Consider the following 19,650-nt stretch of genomic DNA (forward strand, 5'->3'; position numbering starts at 1 on the left):
CCAGTTACAATGCCAGAGAGCACAGGTATGACAGCAAGTATGGGCCAGTTTAGGACAAGGAAGCAAAGGAAGAGAGGCTACACAAAAACTGCTAAGAAAAGCCACATTGAATGAGGCGGTGTGACCATGGCAGCTAAAAACTTTGGCACTGTCCAGCTGGAAAACTACCTTGGGCCATCTTGCCCTTTCTTCACAGGAGATCCCTGAAAATCATGGGTCCTAGAAAACACAATTCATTTCAAAATGGATTTAAAATGGGTGCCTGGGTGGATCAGTTGGTTAAGTGACTGCCTTTGGCTCGGGTCATGATCCTGGAGTCCTGGGACTGAGTCCCGTATCAGGCTCCCTGCTCAGGGGGGTAGTCTGCTTCTCCCTCTGACCCTCCCCCCTCTCATGTTCTCTCTCTCAAATAAATAAAATCTTTTAAAGAAATGGATTAAAAATAAAGAAGATGGAAAAAAAAAATAAAGAAGAACAAAGTGACAAATACCTTTGTTATGAGTTAAAACTGTGTACCTCCAAAATTCATATGCTTAAGTTCTAACCTCTAGTACCTCACAATGTGAAAACAGTTGGAGATAAGGCTCTCAAAGAGATGATTAGGTCAACATGAGGTCCTTAGACTACACCCTAATCCAGTCCAACCGGGATCTCAAAACAAAGAGGAAAGCTGGATGCATGGAGAGACACCAGAAATGTGAGTGCACACAGAACAAAGATTCTATGAGGACACTGTGAGAAAGCAGCCATCTGCAAGTCCAAAGAGAAGCCCTGGAAGAAAACAAACATGCTGATGCCTTGATCTTGGTCTTCTAGCTTGCAGAAGAGTGAGAAAACAAATTGGTGTTGTTTAAGTCCCCCAGTCTGTGGTTTTTTTGTACACAAAATTAGTTTGTATACAAACTAATACAACTTTTCATACAAAATTACTATATAAGAATGGTAGAAAAGGACAGAAAATCTTACCTATAGCTAAAAGTACACACCAGAAAACTGTTAGTCACAGAAAGGATGAAAACTAAGACTGATTATATATTCTGTTCTGATATTAAAAACACAGGGAATTGACTCCATCCAAACAAAAATACAAAGGCAGTTCAGGGAAGAGATAACATGAGAAGAGGAAGACAAAAGACAAAACAAAATCTAGGGGAAAAGTTGAAGGGGAAAAATTAAAAAATAAAGATGAAACTAAAAAGGACACAAATAAATTAGATACTATGAAAAACTCACTTACCAATACAAAGGATAAAACCGAGCAAAGCAAACAATATATAATGAAAGAGAATTAAGCAAACTATATAAAATAATGAAAGCGAATAAAAGAGAAAATGATAGAAAATGGGCAAGGGAGATGCAACAAAAGCATAGCCGAACTTCCCAAAGAAAATAACCAAACATGAGAACCAAAAATAAGTATTTAAAGATACATAAATAACAGCTACTGGATTTAAAAATAAGGAAAGACACCGTTGAAGAAACCATCAACAGCTTCCAGCTGACCTTGGTGCGAGGCAGTGGCTGAATTTGCATCAGCTCTTTGTCCTCAAGATCCTCTTTAGCTCCTCCCCGTCCTGGACCTAGTGTCATAGCTCCCGGCCAAGGCCGCCCTGATTTTCCAGTATATGAAGGACACTCATCCCATCAAGATGAACCACAGTTTGGTCCTCACTTCTAAAAGCCATTTGAAAGCAAGAGCAGTTGCCCTGGCCAGACATAATGGTCTCTGAATCAGGCCCAGAGGAATGAAATGGGGGAGTTGTGAGAGACACAGTCTGGAGATCCATAGAGCTCTTGTGGATCTAAAGATCTCTCCAGGAGAGGAGTTAAGATGGCAGAGGAGTAGGGGGACCCTAAGTTTGTCTCACCCTGTGAATACAGCTAGATAGTTATCAAATCATTCAGAACACCTGAAAAATCAGTAGGAAGTCTGAGAAAACAAATTCTGCAAGTCTCCTGGGAGAAAAGCCACCACTAATCCGGAGGGTAGGAAATATAAAGACTTGAATCCGGTGTGCTATAGCTAAGGATATAGTGGCAGGGAGAGAGACTGCCTAAGGAGACTACCCCAAAGTTTTAAAAACCCCAGAGCGAACAGTAGAACCTTTAGAAGCCAGCTACAGCAGGGGATGTGCCTGGCTTCAAGGTGCTCGGGTGCGAAGCTGGGTGGAATCCAGGCTGTGACGGTGCTGTCACAGGCTCGCGAGAACTGGTGGTGCCTGTGTGCCGAATGGTTCCCAGGCATAGGAGCATGAAAGCCCACTGAGAACAGTGAGTCCAGGTGCCAACTGTGTGCTCTGGGTTGTCCTAAACTGCGAACTGCTGACTCTTCCTGCGACCACTTTCATGGGTCTGGTTCAGCAAAAGGCAGAAAGGTGGCGAGACCCTCCCTGGGCAAACAGCCTGGGTCTACACCGCAGGAGTCCCTAAAAGTTAGAGTTTGGGAACTCAGTGCATGCCCAAGATAAATATGCTCAGACACAGGCAGGGTGAACACTGAGTTCTGACAGAAATCCGGTAGACAAGAGTGATTGCTCTCCTGTAAGGGCTCACTGGAGAGTCCAGGATGCACATTTTTCAGCTCTGAAGCTGGTGAGCTGGACAACAAGATGTTCATCCCACCCATCAGTACTGAAAGTCCTCAGGGAGCCATACAGCATGACCTAGTGGACTCCAGAGCTGCTTACACAGAGCCCTGCCTCCCTGTGCACTGGAGGCCCATTTCCACTAGGGCAAGTTCACCTGAGACCGTGTAACAGGTCCCTCCCCCAAAAGACCAGCACAACAACTCATTCACACCAAGTTCACTGATCATTGAGGGCTGCAAAGCTTCAGCTCTAGAGGGAATTTTTACATGTATATGTTCTTTCTTTATTTTGGGATCTAGTTTATTTTTTTAAAGATTTTATTTCTTTATTTGACATAGAGAGAGAGAGAGAGAGACCACAAGTAGGCAGAGAGGCAGGCAGAGGGGGGGGGGAAGCAGTCTCGCTGCTGAGCAGAGATCCCGATGTGGGGCTTGATCCCAGGACCCTGAGATCATGACCTGAGCTGAAGGCAGAGGCTTAATCCACTGACACCCAGGGGTGGGATCTAGTTTCTTTTAACAAGCACACCAAAACACACCCAGGATCTAGTTTTTTTGTTTGTTTGTTTGTTTTATTTCTGTTGTTGATGATGCTGTTATTGGTTTTTTCTTTTTCTTTCTTCTTTTATTTTCTGGACAAAATGATGAGACAGAGAAATTCACCACAAAAGAAAGAACAGGAGGTAGTACTCACAGCCAGGGATTTTTTTTTTTAATTTATTTCACAGAGAGAGAAATTCCAAGTAGGCAGGCAGAAGGAGGGGGAAGCAGACTCCCCACCGAGCAGATAGCCCAATGTGGGGCTTGATCCCAGGACTCTGAGATCACAACCCAAGCTCAAGGCAGAGGCTTGACCCACTGAGCCACCCAGGCCCCCCTACAGCCAGGGATTTAATCAATATGGCTATAAGTAAGATATCCAAACTAGAATTTAAAACAACAATTATAAAGATACCAGCCAGGCTTGAAAAAAGCATAGAAGACATGAGAGAATCCCTTACTGTAGAGAAATAAGAACTAAAATCTAGTGAGACCAAAAGTAAAAATGAGATGGGACTGAGATGAAGTCTGCTGCTTCCAGTCAGTGACAACGGGAGAAGAATTAGGCACAAACAAGTCAGCTTCAAGAGATTGGGAGCAGGGGGCAACAGTCGAAAAGACTGCGGCCACAAACAACTCCACAGTCTCACTTTTATTAGATAGAAACAATAGCCAACAGAAGAATCAATGAAGGTCAAACACTAGTCACATGGCTTGTGGACAAGCAAGGAGGAGGATAAAGTTTATAGTTAACCAAACACATTCAAAGGCCTCATCTAAAAGACAACCGGCGCTCCTGGGAAGAGAAAGGAGCAATCACAGAAAAGGGAAGCAGGTGGTATTTCGTTCCACCCTGAGCTGACTGGGCATTCCCGGGCGCTCAGGCTTTCCTGAAGCAGGCGGCGTTCAGCCCTGGGCTGGCCGGGCATTCCTGGCTGCCCGGCTTCTGTGAAGGGGCGGCCCTCCACCCTGAGCAAGCCAGGCATCCCCAGCTGCCCACCTTCTGTGAAGGGGCGGCATTCCGCCCTGAGCGACCTGGGTACCCCCAGCTGCCCAGCTTCACGGCCGTATATTGTCCTTCTCCCCAAAGACCTGTTGCCAGTATATGTTTTTCTTAAGGCTGGATCTAAATGTGCTTGGCAACTAGTAAAATCCTCCAGGGGCTATAGTTTAAGCAACAAATTGTTCCAAGGGGCAGTGGCAAAGTCCCAACTGGTGAGCACACAAATGAAGACAAAAGAAGGAGACTAGTGAACCAGTGATCTACAGAATAAAACTACAGAAAATAATGAAGCTGAAAAGAAAAGGGAAAGAAAACTATTACATTATGAAGGTAGACCTAGGGAACTTAGTGATTCCGTAAAGCAAAATAATATCCATAATACAGGAGTCCCAGGAAGAGTGGGGGGAAAGGAGCAGAAGTTTCACTTGAACAAATTATAGCTGAGAACTTCCCTAATCTGAGGGAGGAAACAGGCATTCAAAGCAAGAAGCACAGAGAACTCCCTTCAAAAACAACAAAAATAGGTCAAAACCTCAACATATTATAGTAAAAATTGCAAATTACAAAAATATAGTGAAAATCCTGAAAGCAGTCTGGGACAAGACGTACTTAACTTACAAAGGTAGACATGTCAGGCTGGCAGTAGGCCTGTCCACAGAAACCTGGCAGGCCAGAAGGGACTGGCCCAATATATTCAATGTGCTAAATAGGAAAAATATGCAGCCAAGAATACTTTATCCAGCAAGGCTGTCATTCAGAATAGAAAGAGGTAGTTTCCAAGACAAACAAAAACTAAAGGAATCCATGAACACTAAATCAGCCCTGCAAGAAATATTAAAGGGGACCCACTGAGAGAAAGAGAAACCAAAAATAACAAAGACTGGAAAGGAACAGACAATCTACAGAAACAGCAACTTTACAAGTAATACAATAGCACTAGGTTACTATCTTTCAATAATTACTCTGAATATAAATGGACTAAATGCTCCAGTCAAAAGACACTGGGTATCAGAAAGAAAAAACAAAACAAACAAACAAAAGAACAAGACACATCAATATGTTGCTTACAAGAAACACATTTTAGACCAAAAGACACCTCCAGATTGAAAGTGAGGAGGTAGAGAACCATCTATCATGCTAATGGACATCAAAAGAAAGCTGGGGTGGCAATCTTTATATCAAACAAACTAGATTTTAAACCAAGACTGTAATAAGAGAGGAAGAAGGACACCATATCATAATAAAGGGTTTTATCCAACAAGATCTAACAACTGCAAATATATATGCCCCTAACTTGGGAGTGGCCAAATATATAAATCAATTAGTAATGAACTTACAGAAGGTGCCTGCATGGCACAGTCGGTTAAGCTTCTGCCTTTGACTTAGGTCCTGCATTAGGCTTCCTGCTCAGTGGGGAGTCTGCTTCTCCCTCTCCCTCTGCTGTTCTCTCTCTCTGTCAAATAAATGAACTCTTTTTAAAAAGAGCTTAAAAAATAACAAATTTAAAGAAACTCATTGATGATAATACAATAATAGTAGGGGGAATTTAACACCCCACTCACAGCAATGGATGTGGATTCATTGGATTCATCTAAGCAGAAAATCAACAAGGAAATGAGGGTTTGGGGTTTTTTTTTTCATTTTTAAAACATTTTTTAAAGATTTTATTTATTTGAGAGAGACAGAGAACACACAAGAGAGAGCTAGAGAAAGCATGAGCAGGGGAAGGGGCAGAGGGAGAAGGAGATTACCCACTGAGCAGGGAGCCAATGTGAGACTTGATTCCAGAACCCTGGGATCATGACCTAAGCCAAAGGCAGACATTTAACCAACTGAACTACTCAGGTGCCCTGAAACAAGAGCTTTGAATTACACACTGGACCAGATGGACTGAACAGATATATATTCAGAGCATTTCATCCTAAAGCAGTAAAATATACTTTCTTCCCAAGTACACATAGAACATTCTCCAGAATAGATCACATACTAGGTCACAAATCAGGACTCAACCAAAACAAAAAGGTTAAGATCATACCATGCAGGGTGCCTGGGTGGCTCAGTGGTTAAGCCTCTGCCTTCGGCTCAGGTCATGATCTCAGGGTCCTGGGATCGAGTCCCGCATCCGGCTCTCTGCTCCGCAGGGAGCCTGCTTCCTCCTCTCTCTCTCTGACTGCCTTTCTACTTGTGATCTTTCTGTCAAATAAATAAAATATTAAAAAAAAAAAAAGATCATACCATGCATATTATCAGACCACAATGCTATGAAACTTGAAGTCAACCACAAGAAATTTGGAAGGACCACAATACACGGAGGTTAAAGAATATCTTACTAAAGAATAAATGGGGGGTGCCCGGGTGGCTCAGTTGGTTAAGTGTCTGCCTTTGGCTCGGGTCATGATCCAGGGGTCCTGGGATCAAGCCCCACATCGGGCTCCCTGCTCAGCAGGGAGTCTGCTTCTCTCTCCTACCCTCCCCTTCTCATGCTCTGTCTCTCTCACTCTCTCAAGTAAGTAAATATTTAAAAAAAAAGAATGGGTAGAAGGAAATTAAAGAATTAAAAAAAATACATGGAAACAAATGAAAATGAAAACATGATAGTTCAAACCATTTGGCATGCAGCAAACACAGTCCTAAGAGGGAAGTATATAGCAATACAAGCCTTTCTCAAGAAGCAAAAAAAATCTCAAACATACAATATAACGTTACACCTGAAAGAGTGGGGGGGGGGCAGCAAATAAAGCCTGAACCCAGCAGGAGAAAAGAAAGAATAAAGATTGGAGCAGAAATCAATGATGTAGAAATTAAAAAGCAGTACAACAGATCACAAAATTAGGAGCTGGTTGTTTAATAAAAGAATTAGAAAGTGTGATAACCTCTAGCCAGACTTATCAAGAAGAGAAAAGACCTAAATAATAAAAAAATCATGAATGAAAGAGGAGAGATTACGACCATCATTGGAGAAATACAAACAGTTCTAACAGAATATCATGAGAAATTATATGCCAACAAATCAGGCAATCTTGGGGGAATGGATGCATTCCTAGAAACATATAAACTACCAAAACTGAAAAAGGAAGAAACAGAAAATCTGAACAGACCTATAACCAGCAAAGAAATTGAACCAGTAATCAAAAATCTCCCAGAAAACAAGCATCCAGGGCTGGATGGCTTCCCAGCAGTTTTCTACCAAACATCTGATGAAGAATTAATATCTATTCTTCTGAAACTGTTCCCCAAAATAGAAACATATGGAAAACTTCCAAACTCATTCTATGAAGCCATAATCCCCAAACCAGACAAAGATCCCACCATAAAAGGGAATTACAGACCAATATCCCCAATTTTGCATGGATGCAAAAATTCTCAACAAGATACTAGCTAATAGGATCCAACAGTACATTAAAAGAATTATTCACATGACCAAGTGGGACTTATTCCTGGGCAGCAGGGGTGGTTCAACATCCACAAATCAATCAATGTGATACACCACATTAATAAAAGAGAAAGGATAAGAACCATACGATCTTCTCAATAGATGCAGAAAAGTCATTTGACAAAGTACAGCATCCTTTCTTGATAAAAACCCTCCACAATGTAGGGATAGAGGGAACACACTTCAACATCAGAAAAGCCATATATTAAAGACCCATAGCAAATATCATCCTTAATGGGGGAAAACTGAGAGCATTTCCCCTAAGGTCAGGAGCATGATAAGGATGTCTACTCAACAAAAAGCAATAAAAGGCATCCAAACTGGCAAAGAAGAAGTCAAACTTCCACTCTTCACAGATAACATGAAATGTAGACTTCACCCAGTCCCAAAAGACTCCACCAAAAAAGTGCTAAAACTGATACAGGAATTCAGCAAATTTGCAGGATATAAAATCAATGCTCAGAAGTCTGTTGCATTTCTATACACTAACAATGAAGTAATAGAAAGAGAAATCAAGGAATCAATCCCATTTACAATTGCACTAAAAACCATAAGACATCTAGGAATAAACCTAACCAAAGATGTAAAGGATCTGTATTCTGAAAAACACAGAAAATTTATGAAAGAATTTGAGGAAGACAGAAAGAAATAGAAAAACATCCCATGCGCATGGGTTGGAAGAACAAACATTAAAAATGTCTATGCTACCCAAAGCAATCTACATATTCAATGCAATCCCTATCAAAATACCACCAGCATTTTCACAGAGCTGGAACAAACAATTCTAAAATTTATATAGCCAAATTTGTACCCAAAGTAATGTTGAAAAAGAAAATCAAAAGTGGAGGCATCACATTTCCAGACTTTAAGCTGTATTACAAAGCTGTAATCAAGACAGTGTGGTATGGACCCTGTTTTTGACACAGAGATCAATGAAATAGAAGAGAGAACCCAGAAATGGATGCTCAACTCTATGGGTACTAATCTTTGACAAAACAGGAAAGAATATTCAGTGGAAAAAAGACAGTCTCTTCAACAAATGGTGTTGGGAAAATTGGACACTCATGTGCAGAAGAACGAAACTGGACCACTTTCTTACACCACACACCAAAATAAATTCAAAATGGATGAAAGACGTAAATGTGAGACAGGAATCCATCAGAATCCTAGAGGAGAACACAGGCCATAACCTTTTTGATGTCAGCTGCAGCAACTTCTTACTAAACATCTCTCCAGAGGCAAGAGAATCAAAAGCAAAAATGAACTATTAGGACTTCATCAAGATAAAAAGCTTTTGCACATCAATGGAAACAACGAACAAAACTAAAAGACAATCTATAGAATGGGAAAAGATATTCACAAATGACATATCAGATAAACAGTTAACATCTAAAACTATAAAGATCACATCAAACTCAATACCCCCAAAAACAAAAAATTCAGCTAAGAAATGGGCAGAAGACATGATAGACATTTCTCCAAAGAAGACATCCAAATGACCACCAGACACATGAAAAAATGCTCAACATCACTCAGCATCATGGAATTACAAATCAAAACCGCAATGAGATACCACCTCACAGGAGTCAGAATGGCTAAAATAAATAACCCAGGAAACAACGGATGCCGGTGAGGATGCAGAGAAAGGGAAACCCTCTTACGCTGTTGGTGGGAATGCAAACTGGTACAACATTCTGGAAAACAGTGTGGAGTTTCCTCAAGAAGTTAAAAATAGAGCTACCTTACGACCTAGCAATCCCACTATTGCATATTTATCCCTGGTATTTATAAATCAATCAATCAATCTTTAAAAAAGAATTTTCAGATTGCATCTAAAAGTGAAACCAAACTGTATGCTGCATTATTGAGGCTCACCTAAAAGTGATTCAGAAGATTGAAATAGGATGACTAAAGATCTGCTGGTCAAGGGCAAATAAAGGAAAGCAGGAGTAATAATTTTAATTTAAAATGAGGTAGAGGCCAAAGATCTTTAAATGAGAAATACTGCTTACAGTTTTAATTCACAATGAAGAGAAAAGATATAAGTATCAGGAATTATGTTGTATAATATCACACTCATAAAGCAAAAATTACAAGTGATATAGGGAGAAATAAATTTACTCTTGCAGTAAAGGAGTTACTTTTAATGAGCACTCAAACTTACAAAAACCTTAGTAAGTTTGACCACATATAAATAAAAATGTTTTGGGGTGCCTGGGTGACTCAAAGGGCTAAGCTTCGGCTCAGGTCGTGATCCCAGGGTCCTGGGATCGAGCCCCGCATTGGGCTCTCTGCTAAGCAGGGAGCCTGCTTCCCCCCTCACCGCTCCCTGCCTGCCTCTCTGCCTACTTGTGATCTCTGTCTGGCAAATAAATAAATAAATAAATCTTTTTTAAAAAACAAATAAATAAAAATGTGTTCACATAACAAAAACAAAAGCAAACTTCATAAAGTTAAAAGACAAATCTGTTGATTCAAGGGCATGAAGAATCCAAAGTGGTCAAGTGACAGTCTTAATTTCCAATTCATTGGAATTATTACTATGTCTCCTATTAGAAGCATTTCTCCCTTTAGAACTAAGACCAGTAGCCTAGTAGAATGCAAGTTTATAGGGATGGGTAGCAAAAATTTTACTGGGTTACTAGGAATGCCATTTCTTTTTCCATCCCTTAATTCCTAGACTTGTGAATGCCTGCTTTGAAAAAAACAGCACCCTATATTGGACATTGATTCAGAGTATATAAGCTTCCTGGAGAACCTTTCCCTCGGCCCTACTAGATACTGACACCTGGCTGGCACTGTAACTGAATCTGAAACGCCGTTCCACCATTCTGTCAAATCAGCTACTTAGGATGGTAGGGAATATTGTAGACCAGTGAATTCCATTACCATGGGCCTATTGCCAAGCTTCATTTGCTATAAAGTTGAGTTCCTTCACCAGAAGCAGTACTGTGTGGAATACCATGATGGTGCATAAGGTATTCAGTGAGTCCACAGATGTTAGTTTGGGCAGAAGCATTATGTGCAAGGAAGGCAAATCCATGTCCAGAGTGTCAATTCCAACAAAAACAAATCATTGCCTCTTCCATGACAGAAGTGGTCCTGCCATCAGGCAGCTGGCTCATCACTCCAATGAATAGTCATATCAGAGATGCAGTGTTGGTCTCTGCAGACTGAGCACTTGGCAATGGCTATAGCCAGGTCAGCCTTGGTGAATGAAGTCCATGTTGTTGACCCCATCATAACCTCCAACCTGCCACCATGGCCACTCACTGGGCAAAGACAGCGGTGGCTTGAAGGGGCCAATAGTTATCCACTTATTAAAATCCTCCTCTGCTGCGGTCACCCTTTGCTGAGCCTTTATACGGGACACAAATGTATTCATGTTTTTCACCCATTCCGAGAAATCAATGTATCTCTTTTGCAGACTTGTCAGCAACCTTCTAATCATGTTCCTTCCAAGTCCCTGACCACCCAGCCAAACCACTGGCCACAGCCCATGAATTGGTGTATAATCACTCATCAGGCCATTTCTCCTTCCAAGCAAAACAAATAACCAGACGCACTGCTTGAAGTTCTGCCCGTTGAGAGGATCGCCCTCTATCACTGCCTTCATGGATGTACACAGCTGCCCCCTTTTGGGTGGTGCCTGCATATCCTGCAGAACCATTAGTAAACCAGGACCAAGTTTTCTCTTCCTCTGTCACCTGATCAGAGGGAACTTCCTATAAGGCCACAGGTGCAGGCTGGGACAGAGAAGGTAGTACAGCAGGAGTTAGGACCATCAATATTTGGGCCACTTCTTTATATAATTACTTGTGCTTCCAGGACCTACTGGGATATTAGTCTAGTTATAGTTCTAGAAGCAAAGAGGGGCAGTGGGAGTGGGTTCTGAAGAGAATCAGCAGTGTCTTCCAAGGCAACTGTCTTGGGGCAGACCATTAGTTTCCTAGTGCAATGCAGGATATATCTCCACAGAGAGGGGTAGTTAGGCTGATTCTACCAGCAAAGAAAGTACAACTGAATTTACAGGCCCAAGTCCCAAACTTCATCAGGGCATTCTCATACACCCCATTCCAAATATCAGAATCCCATTCCTTCCTCACCAATGCCTCCACTTTTCAATTCACATTATAATTTGGCTACTAACATGATGAGATTCTGGGTTTGGTTTTCAGCAATCTCAGCTCTGCAGCTACAGGAGTATCTTTCAGCATAGACACAGAAGCTTTCAATCATTTATACAGTTCTTGGGCTGGGACTCTGAACCCTTGATCTCGTCCATTTTTCCCCCACTTTGTTCAGTGACATTAGAAGCAACAGCAATTTCATTATACTCGTTAGTTTGACAAAAATGTTTGAAGGTATCACACACAGTAATCTAGATCCTCACCTCTTGTGTTTGATTAGGAATATTCAATAGTGGTATTTCACATATTCCTATTTTCATATCATGTCACCGATTTTATCATTACTTTTACTCTTTACGACTGGAAACACAATCCTTAGCGTCTTTAAAATCTGATCAGATCAGAGAGCCAATTCTAGAAACCCCAGAACCTATTCAGAGAATTCACCCTTAAGATTCTGCTCCCTTAGACCCACTCTTAGTATCAAAATCTTATTAGTCAGGATTCTCCAAACAGAACCAACAGGATGCGTATATGCATCTATATATCCATCCTTAGTGAGGGCATTATCTACTGTTGAGATTAAAAAAGAGAAATTTAAGGAATTGGCTCATGTGATTGTGGAGGCTTCGTGAATCCAAAACCTGCAGCATAGGCTGGCAGACTGGAGACCCAGGGGAAGAGTTGCAGTTTGCATCCAAAGGCAGTCTGCTGGTGCAATTCCTTCTTGCTTTAGGGAGGTCAGTCTTTATTCTATTAAGGCCTTCAGCTGATTGAATGAGGCCCACCCATATTATGTAGAATAACCTACTTTACTCAAAGTCCACCAATTTTTAATATCATCCAAAAAAACACATTCAAAATAACATTTGACCAAATATCTGGGAACCAACAGGGCCCAGCCAAGTGGACACACAAAATTAACAATCACAAATGGTTATCTCTTAGGGAAGTTTATGAATTTTTTAAAATTTTGTTTTTGTTTTTCTATGATTATCATATATTATCTTTCTAATAAGTAAATATATATTTTTAATAGTTTTTTTAAAAAGGACTTGCAGGGGCGCCTGGGTGGCTCAGTGGGTTAAAGCCTCTGCCTTCGGCTCAGGTCATGGTCCCAGGGTCCTGGGATCGAGCCCCGCATCGGGCTCTCTGCTTGGCAGGGAGCCTGCTTCCTCCTCTCTCTCTGCCTGCCTCTCTGCCTAGTTGTGATTTCTCTCTGTCAAAGAAATAAAAAATTTAAAAAAAATAAAAAAATAAAAAGGACTTGCAGGGCACCTGGGTGGCTCAGTAGGTTAAAGCCTCTGCCTTCGGCTCAGGTCATGATCTCAGGGTCCTGGGATAGAGCCCCGCATCGGGCTCTCTGCTTGGCGGGGAGCCTGCTTCCCGGTCTCTCTCTGCCTGCCTCTCTGCCTACTTGTGATCTCTCTCTCTGTGTCAAATAAATAAATCAGATTTAAAAAAAATAAAAAAAGATTTGCTTTGGGAAGTCTTCCCTAGTAGCATAGCACTCAGAATATACCATTATATGGGCGCCTGGGTGGCTCAGTGGGTTAAAGCCTCTGCCTTCAGCTCAGGTCATGATCCCAGGGTCCTGGGATTGAGCCCCACATCGGGCTCTCTGCTCAGCAGGGAGCCTGCTTCCTCCTCTCTCTCCCTGCCTCTCTGCCTACTTGTGATCTCTGTCAAATAAATAAATAAAATCTTAAAAAAGAATATACCATTATGGCTGTTGAGTACATTGTGTATATTGTGTGTCCTATTGTATGTTTGTCTAATAGATTAATAGACTAGGAAGGCTCTACAGGAAAAAGCCTCCATTTTCATGTACATATGTTTACCCCAAGCCCACTACTCTGCTACAAAGTACACTCAAAGAATGAATGGCCAATAACGGAAAAAATATTACCCCAAATCCATACTATTACTCCACCTACCCATTCTAAACCTGCCCCACTTCTGGGATTTCTTTGACCTCTTCAGACTCCTAGACTAGAAATGGTGACCACGTAGTACATGTCTCAAAATTCTGTCAACTTTATGTCAAGAATGCCCATAGCCCCTGGCCTTTTGCTATCTGTATGTCCACTGCTTTGATTTGAATATCACACTTATAAAATATGTTTTATTTAAAAAGTAATACATACTTATTTCTGAAAGTGTAGGTCAAAAGAACAGATTTTTCAAAACCATATAATTCTACACTTCACTTAGAAAAAACAAACATGCAAAATTGCCAGAAAATTTCTGAAGATTGAAGAGGATGCAGCTCTACCAAACTTTGAAACATATTGTGAAACTATAGTAAATAAAATATGATGTGTTCCTACTTATATAGACTTAGCTATGAATTTAGTCCAAGGTGGATTGAGGTACGTTTGAGAACGCAGCATATGCTATTAATTGCATTACATATTAATGGTGGAAAATATAAATTATCCTGGAAAAAAATTAAACTGAATTCTGTGTGAGCTCTTTCCAAATACCGATAACCAATTCAGTCCTCAGATACCAACGTTCTTGATTCTCCAACACCAATTGGGTATCCAGCAATTCAATCCAATTCTAATTCTACCTGGAATTAGCCCAGACCCTGCAGTGAAGGGCTCAGTCCCAGAAGATTGCCTCCACTTCAGACTCCAGTTACAAGCTCCAGGTCTACATGCTACCTCCATCTCTGTCTGACTTGACTGCAAATTGGGGAGTTCCCACAATTCCCTCCTCAGGTTTGAAAAAAAAATTTTTTTAAGATTTTATTTAGTTATTTGACAGACAGAGATCACAAGTAGGCAGAGATGCAGGCAGAGAGGAAGGGAAGCAGGCTCCCTGCCCAGCAGAGAGCCCGATGCGGGGCTCGATCCCAGGACCCTGAGATCATGACCTGAGCCGAAGGCAGCGGCTTAACCCACTGAGCCACCCAGGTGCCCCCTGTGTTTGGTCTTTCTAGGGACCAGTCCCCATCCTGAGGCTATCTACGGTTCTCACCTTAACTTACATCATTAGCACAGGCTGTATATTCTACACGGAATTGTTATGGATAACAAAATATACTCCCATCACTCAGAAATAGTTAAGGACTTCTGTGCCAGGAACTAGGAACAAAGACCAAATACATATTTTCATAATACCATAGATTCTTATCACATTCCTTACTAAAATAAATTTCAAATGAATCAAGGATTAAAATGAAAACGAAAATCTTAAAAATACAAAAGAAAACATGGAGGAATTTTAAGAATACTTTTTAAGAGCATAAGGCCTGTTTTACACAGTAGAGCACAAAATCCAATGCCCATAAAAGGGAAAAAAATACATGTGACTATAGGAAAAGAATTTTTTTAATTTTTAATTGGAAAAAAGACATACATACAAACTACTGTACAAATAGTATTGAGACAAGTTAAGTGCAACACAGAAAACATAAACAGCTCCTACAAATTCACAAGAAACCAAACAGGAAAGCAGACAAAAGACATGAATAGACAGTTCACAGAAACAGGTCACATCTAAGATACAGGTTCACCTTCACTCTCAATAAACAAAACTTTAAGATACCATTTTTCACCTTTAAGACTGGCAAACATAGAAGTAAAAAGTTAAACATGTTGATGTATATTCTTCTGGTTCTTTATTGATATATATACATATATACACATACACTTGGAAGACTTAAAAACAAGACACTGGACACACTTTGTATATTTCATATTTTCATGTATATACTTCTGCATCTCCCTTTTGTGGCTACATAAATTTGTGAAGCTTTGCAAAAATAAAAATATTCTGAAATTTTTAATATAGTTAGTATTTTGATGCATATCCTTGTTTTGGTATAGATACATGGGGAGTGGTTACAAAAATAAAAACGTATAATTTACGCCATTTAATATGTTTTTCCCTCTTATCAAGAACACCTCTTTATGTCACTAAATATGCCTTCATCACCTTTGCACAGACTTTTCAACACCCTTCTTTCTGATTGCCCTATCCTTAGTTTTCTCTTAGTTCATCCTCCATTCCACCTCCAGAGTCATCTCCATCACTAGTTTGTTAGGTTCCCACTGCTGGCCCAGATGTCTTAACCAGGACATGACAGCCAGGAAATACCACTTCTCCAGGTTTGTCTCTTGCAACCTTCTTCTCTCCATCCTAAATATACACCTTTCAAGGGGCATGCCAGTTCCTTTCACTGTTGCTCTGTCTGGAATCACTCTCCTAAGTCCTCTTCTTGCAAAAATTATCTATGTATCTTTCAAAATCCCATCAGCCTCATCTCCTCCAAGAAACCTTCCTTGGTGCTCAAAGCTAATACTTCTGTGCTCACTGTACTTTATTTCTCTTAACTATAACATCTTATAATTCATGGTCACTCACCTGTTTACAAGTTTATCTCCTTGTAGGCCATGCTTATTGAGGATTAGGGATTTTATTTATTTCTATACACACTGGATAGGAATGGGGATAAAAATGAGGAGTGAAGTGGTCCTTGAAGAGTGTCCCAAGCACTGAAAAATTCAGAATGACCAGGAAATGCAGTGAGTAAGAGAAAAAGAGAAAAGGGTTTTAACCCAGAGGGGTAGGCACAAGATGTTGCTGATTCTGGAAGCAAATTAAGACGTTTATATTTCAGTCTAAGGTCTTGAGGATAACAGGGATTATAAGCACAACTCTGGCTCACAGATTTACTTTTGATAGATTGCTCCAGTAGCAACATGGGGAAGAAAGGCAGAACGATTACTTAGGGCACTACAGTAGTTGTACAGGTAAGAAATCATCATGGCCTAAACCTGAGTGGTGTAAGTGGGGATGGAGAAAAATGGATATATCTAGAAAGTGAAAGTGTTCAGGGAGTAAGTGGATATTGGGGGCTGGGGCAAAGGGAGGAGTCAAGGGTGAAATTTAGGTTTTTACACCTTGTTGGTCACTTACCCTTTTGGGGTTGATTTAATCATCTATGAAACTGGCTTAATTATACCTGACCTATTAAATGGCAAAGGATTCATATTAGTGAATGAAACACTACATGTGAAGTCCCGTAAGAATTATATAGCTTAAAAAAAAAAGAATTATATAGCGTAATTATACCATATGAATGCGAAAGTGGAAATTACTTCACACCGTCTATGTCAGGCACAACACAGAGCATGTTACTTACAAATGCAATCTCATTTAATTTTTTCTAAGATGTCACTTACCCCTACTTTATAGATTAGGAAATAAAGTAAAAAAAACTAAATAACTTGTCCAAGGTCACCTAATGGTACATATTGTCAAACTAGAATTTTTTTTTTTTTTTGCCAAACTAGAATTCAAACTCAAAGTGTTTGACTCTAGGATTCTATTACCACCACCATGCCTCATAAGAGTTCATTCCTCAAAATTTTATTCTTTTTCTTTTTTTTAAAGATTTTATTTATTTATGTGAGAGAGAGAAAGAAATGGGGGGAGGTCAGGGGGAGAAGCAGACTCCCCATGGAGTTGGGAGCCCGATGTGGGACTCGATCCGAGGACTCCAGTATCATGACCTGAGCCGAAGGCAGTCGCCCAACCAACGGAGTCACCCTGGTGCCCCTCAAAATTTTATTCTTGAAATCCCTCCCGAATCAAATGCCTAAATATCTGTTGTCGCCACAAGTGCTTCAGTTATGATTGAAATGGAGCTGCTCCCACAACATGACCCTTTGTGTTAAATTCTCCCAAGACATTCTAGTGTTTTCCACTCTACACATACATTAGCATACAGGCAACACTCCCTTGCTACATTCTTTTGCATGGTATAATGAAAACAATTAATTGGCTTCAAAGTGTGGCAGTGGAGACAAGTAGAATGCTATATGCAAACAGACTGCCTCTACAGGGATCATGTGGATCTGTTTTGCTGAGACTGTCTGGTGTCACGTTAGTGGGGATGCCTAATAAAAATTCCATTCAGGGGCACGTGGGTGGCTCAGTCATTAAGGGTCTGCCTTTGGCTCAGGTCATGATCCCAGGGTTCTGGGATTGAACCCCATTATCCGGCTCCTGGCTCGGCAGGAAGCCTGCTTCTCCCTCTCCCACTCCCTCTGGTTGTGTTCCTTCTCTCACTGTGTCTCTCTCTATCAAATAATAAATAAGACCCTTAAAAATAAATAAAAAATAAAAAAATAAAATTCCATTCATTGTGGATTTCTTATATCAATTTTGATTTTTTTAAAAAAATATTGCATTAAAATATTATTGGTCTTGGGCGCCTGGGTGGCTCAGTGGGTTAAAGCCTCTGCCTTCAGCTCAGGACATGATCCCAGGGTCCTGGGATCCAGCCCCGCATCAGGCTCTCCGCTCAGCGGGGAGCCTGCTTCCTCCTCTGCCTGCCTCTCTGCCTACTTGTCATCTCTGTCAAATAAATAAATAAAATCTTTAAAAAAATATATTGGTCTCAATTACTAAGTTTTTGGTGCCCCTTTAAATTTTGTACCTCAGGAGATCCACCCCCCCCCCCCTTTCCCTACCTGCAAGCACAGGCCTGAAAACTGCACAACCTTCATCTCCGCTCCGGTCTCCCCACTCGTCGGGACAGTCAATACCTCTGCACCCAAGTAAGGTACTTCACAGTAAGCAACGCTATGACTCAAACGTGCATGCGTGCCTTTCCGATTCTCAAGCATAAAGCCACGTCAGAGCATTACACGCCGGGTATTCACGGCAGCCGAGGGGCAAAAGGCCGGGAACAACCCAAGTGTCACCCAGCGAACGACCGGTTGATCCCGTCACACTCACAGAGAATACCAGCAGCCGCGACCGGGGAGGAGGCGTCCCTGCTCCTACTGCTGTGGGAAACCGCCGAGATGAAGTGTAACACAGCCGCCGTGTGCGTTGTAAACTGGCATTCCGTGTGCAGGAAATGCTCGCACCTCCGTAGGCTTATTTACAAACTCAGCGTTCGAAGTCCGGAGTCTCTGAGGGTGATGGCGTTGTCTGAGGGAAGCTGAAGCAAAGGCAAGAAGCCTACTTTTCACCACACCCTTCGGCACTTTGACTTCTAACATTCTCCTCATTACCTACAAAAATGAGCCCCAGACGCCACCTCGCAGACCGAGTACGGGCGCTGAGTCCCGGGGAGCAGAGAAGAACCGCACGCACCCCTCGGAATGGGTCGTAAAAGGGCGTCAGTCCTCTCCGAGAACCGGACCCCTACTCACTCCGTCGAAAACCTGCCCCGAGGGCGCCTGCGTGGTCTCAGTCAGGGAAGCGTCGGCCTTCCCCTCAGGTCGTGACCCCAGGGTGCTGGGATCGAGTCCTCCATGGGGCTCCGAGCGGGGAGGCTGCTTCTCCCTCTGCCGGGCGCTCTCCGACAAATGAATGAAGAAAACCCGCCTGGAGAGCAGCGCGTCCCGGGAAGGGCGGGCCGCCGGCCCCGCTTCTCCTCAGCCAACAGCTTGTGAAAATGCACCGCGCACCCGCCCTCTTCGTCTTCGAACCCCCGAGCCCTGGGCGAGAGACACAACAGAAGCACCGCCGTGTCCCCGCGGCGCCGAGACCCCCTCCAAGCACGCAGCCGTCCAGAGGACGCCGCTGACAGGACGCCGAGCAAACCGCGCGCGTTGGGGGGAGCCCACCCTACACCTGCGGCCAGAGACCTCCAAGAGAGCCGCGCGCTCTGCAGTCACGCGCGGCCCACAGGCCCCGCCTCCGTCCCCAGGTCCCGGGTCCGAAAAGCCGCGGCCCGGCCGCCGCCGCCGACACCCGACCGCCGCCAGCCCTTACTGCTCTGTAAGGTAACAGCGCCCTCCTACGCGCAATGGCGGCCGAGCGGCCGCGAGGGGCGGGACCGACGTTGCCGCCACCCAGTGAGCGGTGCTGGCCGACCCGCGGCCCAATGGTAGCGGCGCACGGGGGCGCCGGGGGCGGGGCGGGCGCGCCGGGGGCGGGGCGGGCGCGCCGGGGGCGGGGCGGGCGCGCCGAGGGCGGGGCGGGCGCG

General features: G+C 42.6%; 1 protein-coding gene across 6 annotated transcripts in view; it reads right to left on the reverse strand.

The window, feature by feature from the left end:
* Positions 1–19,650, reverse strand: part of PSPH (phosphoserine phosphatase) — a 44,447-nt gene that overhangs the window by 24,154 nt on the left and 643 nt on the right. The window contains exons 1-2 of one of the 6 annotated variants that reach the window (XM_045992847.1): positions 18,872–19,418; positions 18,450–18,657 (exon numbers count right to left, since the gene is read on the reverse strand). The gene's annotated coding sequence lies outside the window, so the exon portion shown is untranslated. The other 5 variants (XM_045992848.1, XM_045992846.1, XM_045992845.1 and 2 more) reach the window with 5 other exon arrangements.

The sequence above is a fragment of the Meles meles genome, chromosome 21 (assembly GCF_922984935.1).
Source record: "Meles meles chromosome 21, mMelMel3.1 paternal haplotype, whole genome shotgun sequence".
Taxonomy (NCBI): Eukaryota; Metazoa; Chordata; class Mammalia; order Carnivora; family Mustelidae; genus Meles; species Meles meles.